The 20,166-nt window shown below is 34.0% G+C and overlaps 1 protein-coding gene across 4 annotated transcripts in view; it reads left to right on the forward strand.

The window, feature by feature from the left end:
* LOC116274193 (cilia- and flagella-associated protein 299-like) overlaps positions 1 to 20,166 on the forward strand; it is a 303,800-nt gene that overhangs the window by 154,972 nt on the left and 128,662 nt on the right. Inside the window, exon 4 of one of the 4 annotated variants that reach the window (XM_031664552.1) lies at positions 12,949 to 12,996. The exons of the other annotated variants lie outside the window; for them this stretch is intronic. The gene's annotated coding sequence lies outside the window, so the exon portion shown is untranslated. Of the gene's footprint in view, positions 1 to 12,948; positions 12,997 to 20,166 lie in introns of those variants that run through there. 4 annotated transcript variants of the gene reach the window in all.

Raw genomic sequence — 20,166 nt, forward strand, 5'->3', positions numbered from 1 at the left:
AACAACATATATCTGACAAGTTAACTTCCTTGCTTAAAATCTTTCTTGGCTTCCTGTTATATGTAGAGTAAAATCTAAACTCCTTGCACTGGTTATATTAGACCCCAGATGATCTGACAGTTGCCTAACTTTCCATCTGTCTCACAGCATTCAATTCTTGCTCACAACCCTCTGGCTATCCTAGCCTCCTTTCAGTTCGTCATACCGAGTGTGTTCCGATTTTAACTACGCTTTCTTTTCCCTCTGCTTAGATTGTTCTGTGATATGTTCTACAGTTATGACTCCTCATCTTCCCCATCTCAGCTTAAATATCATTTTATGTTAAGGAGTACATTTCAATTATGTTGGATACATTAATATGTATCCATTTATTTTACAAATATTGAGTATTTATTCTGATTCAAATTAGTTATTTCCAAGATACAATGAAGGTATAAACATTGGGTAAACATTCCCATTCAAAAAGGGAGAAATCAGGCAAAAGAGAGGGCCACAGGCCCCACAAAAGTTCAAATTCTAGCAGGTCAGTCATTATATCTTAAATCTCTGAAGTCAAAGTAATTATGGTAATGAAGGGTCTTGAGGAGTCTTACTTCCAGTATCTGAATTTAATTCCAGCACTTTCTCCAACATAACCTAAGAAAGATGTATAACCATTTCACTACATATGTTTTAAAAGAAATCACAGTTCATATGTTAAGTTTTATTTCATTTTGTTAAGGCATATATAGACAGCCTAAGTTTTGTGGATTTGGTGTTTCTCCACAATGCTAAAATGTAGTATTAACTTACATTTTATGATGAAGGTATCAAGAAGAAAGAGAAGGAGAAAAACTATTGAATTTGGTTGAAACTCTAATTTCCTTCCTGAAATGTATACTTATATAGCATACTTTCCTACCAAAAGAGGATATGTAGCAAGAACAAATTTTGCCTATATATTTAAAATAAAATTTTAGGAAATCATATAAAGAAACATTCAGACATTTAGCAGCCGATTCTTGGTTTCTGTAAAATTATTAATGTAGGTAAAAAAAAGAATGATATGTACCCATTTTCCTTCATTTAGAAAAAGATTTTTAAAATTTTCTACTTAATTTTACAATTCATATCAAATTTTTATTTTGATAAGTTTATTGGCAGGTGCAGTGGTTCACACCTATGATCTCACTGTGTTGGGACACTGAGGCAGGAAAATAGCTTGAGGCCAGGAGTTTGAGATCAGCCTGGACAACATAGACCCTATCTCTATAAAAATTTGTTTTAAAAATTAGCCAGGTGTATTAGGCTATTCTCACATTGGTATAAAGAAATACCTGAGATGGGACAATTTACAAAGCAAAGAGGCTTAATTGGCTTATGGTTCTGCAGGCTGTACAAGGAAGCATGATACTAGCACCTGCTCAGCTTCTGAGGAGGCCTCAGGAAACGTAAAACCTAACATTGCTCATGACCCTCTGGCAACCCAAATAAGCAGTGGCCAAAGGTGTACCTGGGCCCTTTTGAGCCAGGGCTGGAGCTGGAACAGCAGCATGAATGGAACAGTGTCCCAAGGATGTGCAGAGCAGTGGGCCCTGGGCCTGACCCAGGAAACCATGCTGTCCTCTTAGGCCTCAAGGCCTATGATGGGGGGCTGCCTCTTAGATCTCTGAAATGCCTTCAAGGCCTTGCTTTGCCTATTAACACTTGCCTTATTTTAGTTATGCAAATTTCTCTAGCAAGTGGTGGCTGCATATCCTGCTTGAATTCCTCTCCCCAGAAAGTTGTTTCTTCCTCTGCTGCATGGCCAGGCTGCAAATTTTTTAAACTTCTATACTCTGCCTCCCTTTTAAATATAAGTTCCAACTTTAACTCATTTCTTTTCTCCCGCAGGTGAGTAGAGTCTATTAGAAACACCCACGCCACATCTTAAGCACCTTGCTGCTTAGAAATTTCCTCTACCAGATACTGTAGGCCATTGTTCTCAGGTTCAAACTTCCACAGATCCCTGGGGCATGAACACAATGCAGCCAAGTTCTTTACTAAGGCATAACACACGTGATCTTTGCTCCAGTTCCCAATAAGTTCCTCATTTCCATGTGAGATCTCATCAGCCTGGCCTACATTGTCTATATCACTATCAGCATTTTGGTCACAACCATTTAAGCCGTCTCTAAAAAGTTCCAAACTTTCCCTCATCTTCCTGTCTTCTTCTGAGCTCTCTGCACTTTTCCAGCCTCTACCTGTTAGACAGTTCCATAGCTGCTTTCACATTTTCCAGTATCTTCATGGTAATGCCCCATTTCTTGGTACCAATTTTCTGCATTAGGCCATTCTCACATTCCTATAAAAAATACCTGAGACTGGGTAATTTATAAAGAAAAGAGGTTTAGTTGGCTCACAGTTCCACAGGCTGCACAGGAAGCATAACGCTGGCATCTACTTGGCTTCTGGGGAGGCCTCAGGAAACTTAGAATCATGGCAAAAGACGGAGGGGGAGTAGGCATATCACATGGTGAAGGTACGTGCAAGAGAAATGTGGGGAGGTGCAACACTTTTAAATGATCTTGTCTCATGAGAATTTACTATCACAAAGACAGCACCAAAGGCTATGGTGCTAAACCGTATATGAGGTATCTGCTCCCATAATCCAGTCACCTCCCACCAGGCCCCACCTTCAACATTCGCTATTATATTTCAACATGAGATATGGGCAGGGACACACATGCAAACTATATCAACAGGCATAGTGGCACACACTTGTAATCCTAACTACTGAGGTGGCAGAGGCTGGAGGATTGCTGGAGCCCAGGAGTTCAAGGCTGCAGTGAGAGACAGACTATGACATTGTCTCTAAAAACAAACAAGCAAATAAATAAATAAAAGTTTCTCAAAGTGGCAGTGCAATTTTTGGTAACTAGCAAATGACTTTTGTTATTTCCTTGATGTAGATTTCCTTGCTTGGTGTTGATAAATGAGACACTTCCAATAAAATTAAAATATGCTGATTTTAAAGTAGATTACAAAATAAGGTAAAGTAAGTTCTCACTATTCTAAAGGTAGCTTTTTATTAAAAAACTTTTTATGAAAGTGATATATATATGCACACACATATATTATAGAAAAATGAGCAAGCATAGTAAAGATTGCCTGCGATTTTGTTACCATTTGGGTATTTTCGTATCTTTTTTTTACCCTTCATTTTTTGCCCCATATATATGCATTTCCTATATTTTATACACTATTTAAGACTTAGATCATACCATTTTGAAGCATATTATACTGTATTAGAATAATGTACCCAGAAAAAAAGAAAAAATAGATATTTGTTTGAGGGAAAAATGTCATTCAATATTTTTCTCAAACATCATTTTTTTCCATGTAATGATTTAGCTTTAAATATAATGTTTCTAATATTTCAGTGTTACTGTACATATTACTAACATTTGTCTTACATATCTTTTTCATTTATTTTTTACCTTTCTGTATTTTGATGTAGGCATGTCACTTATTAACAGCATCTACTTAGATTTTTTTCATACTCATCTAAGTGGAAAATCTCTGATAGTTAACAGGAAAGATTTAATTCATTTTCAATATTTTTCATTTCTATTAATTTTAGATGGGTGGGTGCATGCATATGGAGATTTAGGTACATGAGCTACTTCTGCCATTTTAGTTAGATTTCCTCTTGATATTTTTTTCCTAGGATAAGCACTGAGCATTAAAAACATTTCTTTGATTGAAATACTCACTCTAAAGTATGGTAGCAAAATGTATTTTATATGTCCTCACTAAATTTGCCATTTACATCTAATATTTTATTTATATAAATTAGCCATTAATAGCTAGCCTAGCTCTGAGGAATTTAGAAACCTACTTATTTTATTGACTTCTTTTTTTTTTTTTTTTTTTTTTTGGTTTGTTTGAATGACGGACTTTAGCATTTTTGTTTTGAAATAAGTTCAAATTTTATTTTTTGGTGGAGGGACTCTTAGCTAAAATTCTATTTAGTCCACAACCCGCAACAGTCTGGATTGAATCCCGTCTCAACTAAAATTGCCCTGACTGGCATGAAAAGTGACTTCTAGTTAATTGATCCATTAACTAGAAGAATTGATCCATTAACTATTTTATCCTGCTATTCTACCTAGTCTCTCTGATCCACTTGGCAACCATTAGAAGAAATTCCCAGAAGATGGTGGGATACCACTAGAGAAAGTCATTTTCATGGGTCTTTTTCTTTGGTGGCATCTGCCATGCCGTGGAAAGATGCTTCATTCAGTGTTCAGTCTTTGGGTCTGTTCTCTTCTGACTTACTAATTTCTCCTTGGGAGAGCTCATTTAAAAGTTGTTTCCCAGTTTTTCACATACAAGAGCCTGATGCATTTTATTAAAGTCACATCCTTAAGTTTAAATCTGTGTAGGTTGTACTCTATTAATAAAATTAGGCTATACCAAACTATCAAATTTTAAATTGCAATAATCCTACTGGTTCAACATAATCTTTTCATTTGTTGGAATAACCTACTATTTTGTTGAAACTGCTGTCAAAGCAATAGTAAACTTATTCTAAAATGGTTTAATATTTGTGGTATTTGGCAGTGTATTCAATCAGTCTTTAATTGTATCTGATAGAAATACAAGTTCCATCTGTCTCACACGTGTATCCTACTCAAAGCATGGCACCAGAGCAAGTCTGTTTCCGATGCTCATAAATAAGATACCAACAAACCCACAATATTGGTACAGACTGTTCTGGGCTAGGTTCTAAAATGTTAACCACAGGAAGTGATTTTAGTTCTTTTTATAAAACCCTTTTTTCCCTTCATCAGCTGCCTACGTGCTCGGTGTGGCACTTTAGGTTTCCTGGATCTTCAAAGTATTAAAAATTACTGGAATAACCTGATGGAAGGTGATCTTATTTACTTAAACGGAATGTGGACAAGTAACTGCTAAAATCATAGCTATCTAAGCCTGTCTAAAATCGTTCTGATTGTTTTATTGAAAGTGGGTGTTTTACTGCGGCCTACTAAAGTTTATAGAATGTGTGGTCATAGATAATACAGATCAAGGCATTAATGATCAGTATTTCCAGTAATTTACAAGGTAACTTGAGTACTTATAACTCTAGCTTACCTTACCCCTGTTTCTGTTCATTTGTCTTTATAAGATTACTTAGCGAGTTTGAAATTATTTTAAATGATTGGAAACAAAAGTATCAAAAATAGAATTGGTATATATTATGCTTAATAGTGGACTTAATTTTTCTCAGTAGGTGCTTACTTCTGTAATTAAAGTATATTGTCTATTAACTGAAATTTGTATAAATATATAATTATGTATATAAACATAAATATGTAATTTCATATAATTATATAAATTATAAATATTCACATTTATAATTAAAAGTAATTATACATTTTTATTTTTAATGTTTATATAAATATCTGTACATATAAATTCATAAATTTTCATATGTAAATATGTTAAATATAAATATATAATTTATACAGAATATATAAAAATTGCAATGAATTTATTAAAATTAGTTAAAAATTAGAAGATATTTATTCATGTAATTTTGGATAAGCTTCTAAGAATTTTCTGAACAGTTTGAATTTGTCTCCACGTTTGTAAACATAGAAAAAAGTTTCTACAGTATTCAAAGATGTCACCATTTTTGATGGAAAATTTGTCACCTATACTTTTTCTTATAAACAATATAGTAGAGAAAACAAAGCACACAAAGTATAGTACTTTTGAAAAGGCTCTTTTTTCTAATTCTTCAGGATGAATTTTAGTCTGATCATTTTGCTAAGACTGTATTTACGTTTCTTGTTTCTGCTCAATTCTTCCCAACTGCCCAATATTTTAGCTCATGGTAAATAATTGGAAATTCTTTCTTGTTTTGGGTTGTCTATTATTAATTATTCTTAATGATGACTTCTTTTATAAAATGTTGTAATGTAACTCCCCTCCTACTATTTTTATATTATGAAATGCTTAGTGCTGGATAAATAAGTCAAATTTGTGCAGTGTTGGCAAACCACAATTATATTCAAGACCACTGGGGATCAGAATCTAATTTTATCAGAATTTAAAAATTGTTTTGAGATTTTGCAGGTATCAACTTAGCAGATGATTTCTTAAATAAAGGGGAAAATCAAGTATTATGCTTTGTCCTTTGATGATATGAGATAAAAATCACCAATGTAAATGATTTTTATCTTGTATTGAAAATCAATCCAAGCTGTAGGCAGGGCCACTTTGCCCATCAGTTTACATTAATGCCTTGAAGAGCAAGTCAATTTTAAAGTTACTGACCTAAGTTTTGTACCAAATACGAACTTACTTAGTGAGTTCAAGTTGCAGATTTCCTTTACTCAAGTGGTCCTTTTCTCTTTTCTAGATAGAAACAGGCAAATAAGAAATGGTAAGTAAAAGTGATTCTGGAAAAAAACGAATCTCTTGCTGTTTTTTTCTTCCTCTTACCTGATTTCTGTATAGCATTGGTCACTTAAGACCAACAACATCTCCTTGATGTTATCACAGCTCCTGCCTACCATGTGAAAACCTCTTTCCTGGTTTTCTGTCTGCTTCCATGGATTTTTTTTTTTTTTTTTTTTTGGCTATTTCCCTTGGATCTGCTTCTGCCTAAACTCACTGTGATGGTATTCTACTGGTATTTCTCATCCACTTCTTTGTCTTTCACTTGACATGTTATTCTTGGTTTATCTCATTTATTCCTATGGCTTTCAACTACTGGTAACTTCCCATTTTATGTAAAATCAAACTCTTATCTCAGGACTCTGGTTTACCCATGAACAGAATTGCAAGCTGTGATAGATTGCAAAACTCTAGGAGAACTGAAAATAACATAAGAAACTAAAAAGGTGAGCCTGAGTAAGTTAGTGAGACATGGTTAGAAAAGACTTCCCTAAGAAACTGATACTTGAAGTGGAAGTTGAAGGCAGTGGTGGAAATAATGTCATGGAGAGGCAGAAGAGCAAGGAAGGTTCTTGCAGTCTGCCTAAACTGAACTTGTCAAACATCATTCTAATAAAACCAATACTTGATTAAAATCTTTCGGCTCTATCTCATCATCTAAAAATAAACTTAAAACACTTTCACCTAGGATTCAAAACCTTTCACCTGGCCTTAATTTAATTTTTATCTGGTTTTTAGCACTCCCTCTGATCTGCTGGTTGGTACCTATTTAGGTACATATATTATAAGTGCATATTTAAGTCTTTGATTTATTGTCTTCTATTCTCTTTGCCTGGATTGTCTTCCTCCTTCTCTATTTGTTTTTTTTTTTAAACTGGTGAGTATCTCTTACTCAATATCCAAAGCCCAGTGAAATATTGTTTTGCTTTTGCAAGTTTCCCACACAGTCAATTTTCATACAACTTTTTATGTGGCTGTATAATGTTCTTATCATTCTCAGGACAGGCAGTGTTGTGTTGATGCTGAGAGGAATGGCTGTGAACACAGATCGACTGGAATCAGAATCCTGATTCCTCTATATATAACCTGTGTGATCCTGTACAAGTTAATGTTTGTACCTCCATCATAGGGTTGCTGTAAGGGTCAAAGGGCCTAGAACAGTGGCTAACATATATTAAGCAGTCAGTTGTATTAATAGTTGTTGCAGTCACAGTTTAAATTATATATCTTCCACCATTTTCAGGCTACCAGCTCCTTGAGAGCAGAGGATACCTTACTCACCTTTGTGCTTGCCACTAAGTAAATGAAATAATTGATATTTGTAAGATTGAGTTGAAAGGGATGTTTAAACATTAATGTTCAGTCTTTAGTTAGTTGACAGGGTGGCATTTCCTATTATGCATCAAAACCATTCATTTATCCAGCATGTAATTTATTGAGCATCTATTCTGTGCCAGACACAATTGTAAGAGGTAGAGATGAATTTATGAGTGAAGAAACATATTCGTACGTTTGTGAATTTTATAGGATGGTACTTTAAATAATTATGCAAATAGATGTATAATTCAAACTGTGTCTAGTGCTACAATGGGGTGGTATATCACATGTCTCATGCTTATTATGGGGAGGAGATTGGCTTGGTTTGGGAGATTATGACTGGCTTTCCTGAGGGAGTGACCAATGTTCTGAGGGGAGATGTCTAAGCGGATATGAAGTTGGTGATAGAACCTGGTAAGCATGAGGGAAAGATGCCAGTGTGAATATATTCTGGCACCGTGAAAGGCTGATAGGTGCTTGCTGGAGCTCATACCCATGGAAAGCCTTAAAAGTACACAAAGTAGACAGCTGCCCATGTGGTGAAAAGGCTTTGTTGCCTGGGATTTTTCTTCAATTTTATTCTTTACTTCTTTTTAACATATATACTTTACTTTTAATTTTTACTGAAATTTTGCTTAAAATCTCACCGTTTTTTATATATATAAAAATATATAAATATATGTATAACATGTGTACTTTACTTTTATATATAATATATAAATACATATATTTACTGAAATTTTGCTTAAAATCTCACCATTTATATATATTTTTTTCCTTTGAAAGAATGCAATGAATTTTTTTAAAAAATTTCCTCAGGAGACCAAAAAGGAAGCTTCCTTTTAAAATGTGTGCAGTATTGGAGCGGCAACAGATTATAGTATTTTCTTTTGTTTATTAAGGTCTTGGTTCTAGGATTTGGGGTTTTCTCAGGTTTCAAGAATGGGGCATTAAAAAAAAAACACTGTAGAAGTGAGCAATTATGTGGCATTTGTAGTGAGGTCAAGGGTACATGGGTTGAGAAGACGGTAGCATGTGGTTACCAAGGCCTAAGAGGAGTGAGAGTGAAATGGAAGATGAAGAAGGAAAATATATTACATATATATTTTATATATTTAATAAAAACAAGTAGAGTATATGTTCATCCCCCTATTTTATATGTATCATATATATGATATATATATTAATTGATAAATGATATAAATTGTAAAACAGGTAGAGTGTATGTTCATCCCCCTATTTTATATATATCATATATCAATATATAAAATCATTTTATATATCATTTATATATCAATAAATCATTTATATATCATTTATATATGTCAATATATATCTATATATGACAGATATAATAGATATCTATATAAAAAGATGACTGGATGTTGGAAATCTCATATCGGTATATATATAAATGATATATATAAAATAGGGGGGATGAATATACACTTTACCTGTTTTACAAATTATCTGGGGCAGCAATAGATTAGGTACTGATTTGATACTACTTAAGGAATATTGAAGTGTACACTAAATTGTTTGTGTAGTGACCAAAACTAAATCCAGTTCTTTTCTGAAAAAGGAACTAACTTGGTACATTTTAAAGTACTGTTCTTTTTTTCCATTAATTTACTTTTTTAGGTGCTAATTGATATAGGAAATGGTGTCTTATTATTACAAGGCAATGACATAGAATTTTATCCCCTTCTCTCATGTCCAGTTGCATTTGTTTTGACAGAGACTAAGAATGACACAGTAAAGTTCCTAAAGTAACAACTGAATAGAGGACTATTGTAAAAAATTATAGATGCTATTCTATAAAATGTAAATGTTATGAATAACAATCAAAACAGGTTCAACCACCCTGTATTTTTTCAGGCAAGACAGTTGTATACTAAGCAATGTTAGAAAGGTACCCACCAAAGAACTAGCCTGTATAGTTATATGTGTGAACTTAAAATAGCTCCTCTCTAATATGAAATTTTGGAAGAGTCTTTATCCAAACGGTTGATGTATATAGTATATAATGAAGAATTTTTTAATTGCCTCATAAAGAAATCCCATGAGCCCTCCCTTTGTGTTCTTAATAAAAAATGTCTGCCTAGCTAAACAGAGCAGAGTGGTGTGCACCTGTAGACCCACCTACTTGGGTGGCCGAGGCAGGAGGATTGCTTGAGTCCAGGAGCTGGAGGCTGCAGTGCTCTATGATTATGGCTATAAATAGCAATTGCAGTGTAGTCTGGGCAACACAGAGAAACTCTGTTTCTAATGTGTAAAATATATATATATATATATATATATATATATAATATACATATATATATATAAAATAACTGGCAATTTATATTCCCAGATTAATTTGAATGTGCTTATTTTGTCCCTATTTTATGGATTAGTGTGGGAGATGACATTTTGATGTAAGTGATACAAATGATATTTTAATGACTTCCAACTTTAAATGTAAAACACAGTCACTCATAAATCTTCAGACTGAGTTACGTTAGGTATATTTTAGCATCAGTTCTCATTTTAAGAAGTTTTGGTTATAGTAAATTCAGATGAAACTATTTGAAAAAGATATCTATATAAAAAGATGGCTGGATGTGAGAAATCTTATATTTTATATTCATATGGTTATTATTGGAAGCAGTGGGAGTTGTGTGCATGCAAAGATTATAATTAGTTGAGATAGTGCATTTGTCAGGGGGAAATCTAACTGAAGTTAGACTAGCTACATGGAAGTCTGTGGTTTATTTCTAAGAAATGCTTTGAGCGAAATTTGTGCTACCAACCTTGCTTTAATTTCTACTCATGATTTTTCAGAAAAAGAGAATTTGGGGAATAAGCTTTAATTTTTCTGTCATTTTAATTAGTTGTCCATATGTTGACTGATATATTGATGTAAAGTATCCAGGAAGCCCTTGACTGAATTCTGAGGTAGAAAACATTTGCCTTTGTTCTCCTACTTTTCCATTATTATCCTTCAAAACATCTTCTCAACTCCTAATCTCAGATAGCTAATTCTTTATCCCACTCTCATAAACTTCAACTCTCAATTATCTGAAAAGCAAATTGATGGCAATGGGATAAGAGAATAACAGAGAGATAGGTGTGAATTATTGTCAGTGTTCTAGTTGTAAGATTAGTTAAATTTATGGAGATTCAATATAATATGAATAAAGAAAACAAACAAAAAAGCTGATCATGCATGGTCCATGGTCATTAATTCAGTTCTATGAACTAAAGTCTATCTATCTAACAATATTTTAAATTTTTACATGTAAAGTATTATACTTTCCAGGGTTGTTTGCATTTTAGTAGAGAAGTGAATTGACTTCAAGTTTAAAGGAAGCAATATCTTAATCATTTTAAACCCAATTTCAAATTGTTCTATTATTTATAGCCCTAGAAATGCTGATTCTCCTGTTTCTTATATCTGCTCATACTCTCATGGAGACTTATTTCTTATAGTAAGCATGTAAGAGTTTGCAGGTGGGTGGTTGGGAAAGGGAGCTGTCCATATAATCTCAATTCATCTATTGCCATAGATGCCTGAAGGCACTGGTAACAATGACATTTCAGAGTGACAAGCCCTGGACGGTAGTGATGAGAGGAATATTCTATGGGTAGCATCACATGGTCTTACTACTTCATCTGTTCCTAGTGTAGGTCCTGATAATACTTATTTTAAACTATTGTTAGTGTATTTGGGTGCCTTTACAAAGATATGAGAGAATATAATATGAAAGAATTGATGCAACTTTTCAAAGTAGTACATTTGGAGTGTCACATTAATTTTTTTTTTTTTTTTTTTTTTTTTGAGACGGAGTCTCGCTGTGTCGCCCAGGCTGGAGTGCAGTGGCGCGATCTCGGCTCACTGCAAGCTCCGCCTCCTGGGTTCACGCCATTCTCCCGCCTCAGCCTCCGAGTAGCTGGGACTACAGGCGCCCGCCACCTCGCCCGGCTATTTTTTTGTATTTTTAGTAGAGACGGGGTTTCACCATGTTAGCCAGGATGGTCTCGATCTCCTGACCTCGTGATCCACCCGCCTCGGCCTCCCAAAGTGCTGGGATTACAGGCTTGAGCCACCGCGCCCGGCGTGTCACATTAATTTTATAAGACTAGGTTAGAAGCATTGCTTTCTTGAATCTTTTATAAGTCTTTGGAAGATTCAATTTTAATTGAAATCTAATCTATCATCAAATCATGCTGCTTCCACCTCAAAAAAAGATGCCGTCTCCATTGGCAGCCGCCTGTTTTCACAGCGACTGCTGTGGTCTAATTACACCTCCTACCTAGAACACATGGATCTGAGCGCTCTCACTTCTGCTTTCCTTTTCCATAAGGCCCCAGTTTGATGCTCTTACAGCCTGAATACACTATGGCTGCCAGGTGGCAAGGCTCAGGAACCTTGGGGAGGGATGCTTGGATCCTAGAAGGTCCACTCATTGGGGATTTATGCTCTTTCCGTCACTTAAAAATAATAAATTATAACTGATTTCTATGTAAAGACAGATGACACAATAACAGTTTTATCTTTATACTATACACTGTAATTAGTCAGACCCAAAATAACTTTAATTATACTAACTTCATATATTTTTAAAATTGGTCTCAGCTGTTATACAAGAATAATCCATAATTGAGACCTTAAAAAGTATGTCATGTCTACTGTACTCTAGGAGAAAAGCAAAATAAAATAAAAACCTATATTTAGATTTTACTGAAAAGGTGTTATTTCTCTAGGGGGAAGCAGTTAGTATGGATTTAATTCTTTTTCACTCATTTCCTTATCTTCTGAAATCTGCTATGTTTTTGATTTTTAAATTTTAATGTCTAAATAAACTGACCACTCTGCAATAAATTGCTTCACGGAGAGGGTTTGTGAAATTATACTGTTCAATGACAAAATTGTGTTATACAAGATTATTTTCTATAATGTGGTGGAAGCAGATAGTTTTTTCTCTCTCTCTCTCTCTTTTTTTTTTCCCCTAATTTACAACTAACTCTGTGGGATGGATTGCTCCCATATAAATAATTTTTGTGTTTTGGTTTTCTCTCCGATGTATTAAAATAAGAAAGAAACTTGCTATAAGAAGCATTGAGTTGTATTATCCTCCTAATGCCCTTATCTCTCTTTTAAATTGTTATTATTTTCTTCCTAGTGCCCTTATCTCTCTTTTAAATTGTTATTATTTTCAGATTCTCCTCACTTCTTCAACTGTAATCAACCGAACTGATCATCTAAGGTAAACTGAGACAGAGTCTTGATCTGTTGCCCAGGCTGGAATGCAGTGGTGTGATCATGGCTCATGATGCCCTTGGCCTTCCAGGCTTAAGTGATTCTCTCAACTTGGCCTCCCCAGTAGCTGGGACTCCAGGAGTGCAGCACTCCTATCTAAGTTTTAAAATTTCTTGCAGAGACCAGGTCCCACCATAATGTCCAGACTGGTCTTGAAATCCTAGGCTGAAGCAATCCTCCTTACTTGGCTTCTCAAAGTGCTAGGATTGCAGGCATGAGCCACACCACCTGGCCTGATCAATGTTTTTAGGTTTATTGTGGACCACAGCTCTCCAGACACCAGAACGGGCCAAATGACAGGCTGCCAACAGAGCAATATGAGATATGATGGAGAGCACTTTTTTTGGCTCAGAACTATAGACATGTAGAGCTGAAGATTAGATTTAGAAGTTTAGCCTTTCCTAAATTGAAATCCTAGAGATAACTTCCTGACCCCAGATGTTTCCATGCTGGTCTTGGTTACTAATGAAGGGGCAGAGAGAAGTTTAAACCACAGGATATAGTGTGGTTGAACACAGATGCCTAACTATAGCTATTATAAGTTAAATACAGAATTTGAACATACACTGTTAATATGCAAAATTATTTAATTTTAGTTTTAAATACCTTATAAAAATAATACCATGGCAGTCTTTTATTAGCTTACAGCATGCTAAAATATATTGTGAAATCTTTGATTCATGAGGCAATATTTTAGAGCAAACTCGAGTAGAGAAGGTGGAATTAAGTTGTACTCTGCTTACAGAGGAAACAAAATTTTAACATGTATTTTGCTATTAAGTGATGTGGACCCAAAGTGAAAGCTAAGTAAATACTAGAATCTTTTGTTAGCTTCATGTGTGAATGTGGCATGTAGTCAAGAATATGTTGTCATATCCATTCATTGTAGTTTTCCTTACTCAATTCTTGAATCTTGACCTCTGAGTGTGAATATTGAAACTCTATATTGTGCTCTTATAAAATTACTTATTTCTGAAACATAGTAACTAGAAACAGGATTTATCAGATCATAAATAATTTGAAGAAAACTATTCACTAGGGTAATATAATTATTATTTCTTCACTTGACTATTATGGATTTTAACAAATCTACAACAGAAACTGACCATACTTTTTGAAGATTGAACATTTTGCTTCATCGACATGAGTGATGAGACATCTAACTTGCCTAGAAAACACCATGGGTTTGTCACAAAACTGATTGCCTGGCCATCTTCTGCACTGCTGCCAGAATTTTTTTTTTTTTCTGGCAGATGATTGCAGTTTTTAGTTTTTCTCCTCCAAGATCCTGTGGGTTCTTCACTGTTCACAGATTCTTCACCATCAGTGTCAGCTTCATGGACAAGCAACCTGTGCCATTGCATAGAGTCCTACCCTTGAAAGAGGGCTCCATGCTTGGTTTAATGCTCTGTCACCATCTTGAAATTCTTAATAATTTGAACATGGCACCTGACATTTCCATTTTGCACTGAATCCTCAAAATGACATGGGAAGCCTTTTCCAATTGCCTCAGATAGGATTTGTTCTTTCCTCCTCTTTGTTATTATGCTTTTTAAAAATTTGTTTCACTTGTCTGAATGATGATACCAAATTACACAAGTTAATTGTCATCTATCTATCTTCTTTACAAGAAGAATTTAGTGGATGCTGTTGGTACTTACCCAGATTTCTTTTACCAGTCAGTTTACCCATCTTCTAGCTGCTGTGAGTGCTGGCTGCTCCTGTCCTACAAGTGCTCTTCTCCAGAGAATTGTGGTGTTACAGAGGCACAAAAGTTTATTCCTTGCCTAAAGATGGGGCAGCTCTGTGGTGCCATATGTCTTCCAAAACATCTCATACTCTCCTTTGAGATCAGACTGAAATGGACTATAGCTGAGCTCACATCCTTTCTTGCGTCTTCCTCTGAACCTACCCTGCCCCCATCACTGCTTTTCCCCTTCTGAGCATTCCCGCAACAGTATACAAGTACCTGAATCCCTGACCCAGCCTCTGCTTCTAGGCACTCCTGTGTAAGCCAGTCATGCGTTAGTACAGGGATCTTAAAATAACACCAATATATGCCCTTTCCAAGTAAGAAGGTTATTCAAGAATCTATAAATATGATTTGATAATAAACCTGTGGAATCAAAAGCCTTGCAAGTGAACATCACCCCAACTATTTATCCTTTGTAGTATGTACAATGTTAGATTCGAAATGCTGAATGAGCTGTCGTTGGCTCCCAGCCTCCTGACATAGTTGGCACTGACTTAGGAAAATGGGTATTCAGTACTTTAGTCTGATGGATAACTGATGACTGTCCAATCTCTGGCTTCTTTTAGCCATCTTCTGAGAATAAATTTGGTGTTTCTCTGAGAGGAAAGTTATTCACATCCAATAGGAGTTTTTGTTAATACTTTGGTCTAATTTTAATGTTCCTATTTATTGAAGGAACAATATAATGCGGTGATTAAGAGCATGAATGCTCAAGTTGTACATCTGAGTTCAAGTCCTGCTGCTTCCCTTTCTGTGTATGATCTTGAACAATCTTTTTAATTTCTTTGTGCCTCTCCTTATCTATATTAAAAGTACCTACCTAGTTCATGCAGTAATTATAAAGATGAACTAAGTATATATGAAAAGATGAGAATGGGGACACACAGACAGCTTTATATAGATGTTGGTAACTGCTATTATTAACATGAAATACAGGAGATACACATAGCATCTAACAATTTGTTTTTTAGTGCAACCCAGTTATATTTAATGTTGATTTGTAAATGAAATTTACTGAAATATAGAAAATGACTACATACTCTAATTTGGCTACTCTTTTATATTAGGAAGTATAACTCACAGTTTAACATAACTATGACATATTGAAGTATTCAAAAAGAGTTTTTCATATTTTTTCACTGAAGTGAATATGAGTGACACTTTAATATTTATTTTTTGTAAGTCAGTAGTTACTAACAATGAAGGTAATGGCCATGAATGTGATAATGAAGTTGACCATTATACACACTTAAGATGTGCTTCTTTTCCTTGAATGTTATTAAAGGCCAGAATCTTCAAACAAACCATATAGTGGCATTTTATAAAGCTACTGACCCCAGGGCCGTCATGTGACCTAAAGGTTGACTAGAGTGAATCTTTATATCTTTTAATGATACAGCCAATAACTATAGTCAAACCAAGCATAAAATAACAGGCCCTCTTCTCTTTAAAGTTATATTAACTTAGATATTAACATAATGCTAAATTATCTTAGGATCATTGTAGAAATTACCACACTAGGAGTAAGATTTCATATGAAATACTGAGAGATTCATAGAGATCCAAAAATTAATTTTTAAAAATTCTTGAGTTTTGGAAATTAATCAACTTTTGTAAGGTTTTTTTTTTTTTTTTTTTTTTTTTTTTTTTAAACAAGGGTCTCCTGGACCCTACCTTAAGTGCTTTCAGTAACTGGGAAAAATTAAATCAAGTCATTCAACTCTTTCACCACTTTTTAACACTTTTATTTGTGCAAAATCAGATTAAAATGCATATAAAGTTCAGTCTTAGAAGAGGAAATAGTGAAAAATCAATTTCACTCATTTTAGGTTGGTTGTGATGGCAGGCACACATATTACATTTTGTGTGTGTGTGTGTGTGTGTGTGTGTGTGTAAAAAACAGTCACATCTTTTCCCATTAACCGTCTCCTTGATTGATTACCTAGATTCCCACTAAGCTGAAGCAAGTGGGAGAAGGTAAAAAAGCATCTGATGCTAAGAGTGTCTTGTAAAAGAAAAATTGCACCTAACTTTTACAAAATAACTCATGCTGCAACATGCTTATGAAGCACATATGGAAAACCACTCTAAATGGTAGTAGTCAGTGTGAGGACTTATATTTTGGATTCCACCGAGGATGTGGTCTTCAGGGTTTTTGGTGAATAAGCTATATAATAGGTGTGAGCTGCCTAATAGGACAACTAGAGCCACTTCATAGTGAGGCACTGAAGAAAGGGGTTACATATGAAGCTCAGGAACTCACACTGCCTGGGTTCCAATCGCAGCTCTATTACTTACCAGCTGTGGGGCCTTATCTAGCTGCAGAGAAATTATGTTAGAGCTGTGATGCAAAAAGCATCTTTGGATGTCAAAAACAAGATGATTAAGGGATAATAATATTGAGGAAAACAGTGCTTTGTACTTCCCTCTGCAAGATTAACTTCAATTATATATATTATATGTTGTCCCATATTTAGCATTTTTATAATATCTCTCTTTATGTTTCTCTTTCCCTCTTTTTCTTCACATAAATGATTAATGATAATGATTAAAGTAAATTATGTAATAACATGTTTTTAAAGTAATTTAGTTGAAAGCATAGAATAAAATGCAGATCAGGAATATTTCTAACTGTAACCTAAACTGAATTCACATTTTAACTTTGCAGAATTTCCATTTAAAGAAAAAGTTATGGAAGAATTATATATGCTCAGGTCCCCTGATATTAACAAGACCATATGCCTGTGGCTGAGATAGTCTCAGTTTGTCAGTTATCCCAGTATAATAACTCATAACACTCTTTTATTCTCAGAAATATTGTGCTTTGATTGATAAAGCATATGCATATCCTACTTAATATAGGGAATTTACATATGAAGTGTTGTTATACTCAAACAATTCTGAAACAGTTTAGGCAGCAGCTGTGAGCCACAGGTAGTGGTAAAAATTGTGTCCAGTTAGAGCAAGCATCAGCAAACTTCTGGCTGGTCATTCTTACTTGTTTGCTGTATAACACAATCCTTCAAATATTTTGTAGCCCATATTCCTTAAAGTAAAAAGAATATTACTTCATGCTAGCGTATTTTATTCAAAGGACAGTCTAAAATGCAAGCCCACATTTTTTCTAATGTATTTCATTCCTGTCAATATTTGAATCTGTGCAATATGTCAGAGTTTTGGTTACTATTCAGTAGAGAAATGAACTTTTGGAAGCTATACATGTGTTAGATAATTTCATCTTCAAGTAAATTCTGGGCTTCAAAATAGTCCCCTGAATGTAGCACAGTATCTGCTATTCAGTAGGCGCCTAATAGATATGTGTTAAATGAGTAAATGTGTAATGATGGTAAATGGTTTTCTTAACTTTAAAAAAAATGAATTTAAATTTTGTAAGTTAATAGTACTTTTTTTCTGAATCATCCCAACTACCATGAGAATAAGATTTTTACTCAAGGAATCTCTCATAACTACTATTCATATTTATTAGGTAAAATATAATGTACATACACACTAAGGAATAATTAATTAAATCATACCATTAAAATTTTAAGTGAGAGACCTTAACCCATATATGTTTAAATATGAAGGAGGAAAACAGATAATATGGAGGGGAGAGAACCAAGAGATAATTGAACTTTTTGTCATGGTAAATGGTGTTCCAATGAACTTCAACTATAGAATTTACTGTTGAAAGCTTATCAGTGATCATTCTGGTGTCCCTCAAAATTTTTTTTTTTTTAATGTTATGTTACAAATTCCTATCATGGTCAAAGAGATGGTTTATAATTTTAGACTAACATCAATTCAAAAAATAGACCATATTATTGAGGAAAAGAGATTGAAACAACAATTAGTAATGAACTTTTCAGATGGTAATTTGATACCAAAGTTTGAGCACTGCATCTTAAGGGATGGATGCTGCTCTTTGATCATGTTATTAATCTTTCAAGATTTTAATAACACTTAAGATGATTTTATTATTTAACTAGGAGGTAGCCAATAATTATAATAAACTTTAAATGTCCATAATAGCATGATGGGAAAAGAGAGGGCCAACAAAAGCGTAGATCTTAAAATAGTTTTAAAAGTTTTTGAACTCTTCCAATTCAATTGGAAAATTATGAGCATAAAAATGAGCTAATTCAGGTTAATTATGAACAGATGACTGGCAAGCCCTTACCAAATAAAAATGATTATTTAAAGCCCACTGGTCCCTTGATGCTGCAATTGTATGACGTCAAAGACCAAAACTTCATAGCCTCTTAGTCATTACTAGCACAACTTTGTTTACCTGGTGATTATTTCTCTGCTGTTCTCCCTCTTTTCTCTTGGTTTTACCTGTCTCTTTGAATAGATTCTAGTTGATAAGAAAAAGTATAATCTCTTTTTTATAAAATATCTAATGGAGAGAAAAGCATGGCCACTTCAATGTTCAAAAACTATGTGTTGAAATTGCTGGAATAAGTAAGATAAATAGTAATTTAGTAATCTCAAATTATTTTACAGAAGACTAATCTGTCTTATTTCTAAATTTGATGAAAACAGTTTTTTTAATACAAAGGGTACAAAATATTAATGAGTCACCTCAACCCACCCAGAACGGTGTCTATCCTAATAGAAAGAAACAAATTCCTGGCAATGCAAACTCCTTTGCTTTAATGTCTTTTGATGTAATTCACAAACATTAAAAAAAAAAAACAAAAACAAAAAAACTGCATGCAGAAATTTTAGCATCTTAAATTTCTCTGTTTGTTTAATTTTAACATCCAAAGAAACATTTTTAAACCAAGCATCAATTATTGCCATATTCCCACCAAGTGATTTTCCATTGAACAAGATTTCTGGAATTATGCAAGCATCTGCTTGAGGAAGACATCTAGAAATATATTTGCACATAGAGGCTATTAAAATATGAAATTACACTAAAGGCTCAGGTTGTTGTTGAAATAAATGTTCTACTTCACTATGTTGTTACAGAAAATATCAACATTATTATACAAGCTGTCTGTCTTAATTGATCTAGTTCTCATGCTAATTGCTATGCTCTCCATTTCATTTTGTCTCTATAGGCACAATCTTTCTTTAAAAATATTGGCAAAAATTTAGCAGCATCCAGAATATCCTAAGTCTTTGAAATCTTTGCGTATTTCTATATTGCTTTTCTGATCAGAACATTTATGTTTAGTTTACATGCCAACAGTTAAAACACAGAAGTTTACATTTATCTCCAGTGAACTTTCCTCTTAGAGTTAAAAGAAAATATGATGTCTCAGGGAGTTAGGATAACAAGCTGTGATAACAATTAATAGTTGATTCCAATGCATCATGGAATTATAGAACCCAATAAAACTGCCTTTGTTTTTTG

The sequence above is a fragment of the Papio anubis genome, chromosome 3, assembly GCF_008728515.1.
Source record: "Papio anubis isolate 15944 chromosome 3, Panubis1.0, whole genome shotgun sequence".
Classification (NCBI taxonomy): domain Eukaryota; kingdom Metazoa; phylum Chordata; class Mammalia; order Primates; family Cercopithecidae; genus Papio; species Papio anubis.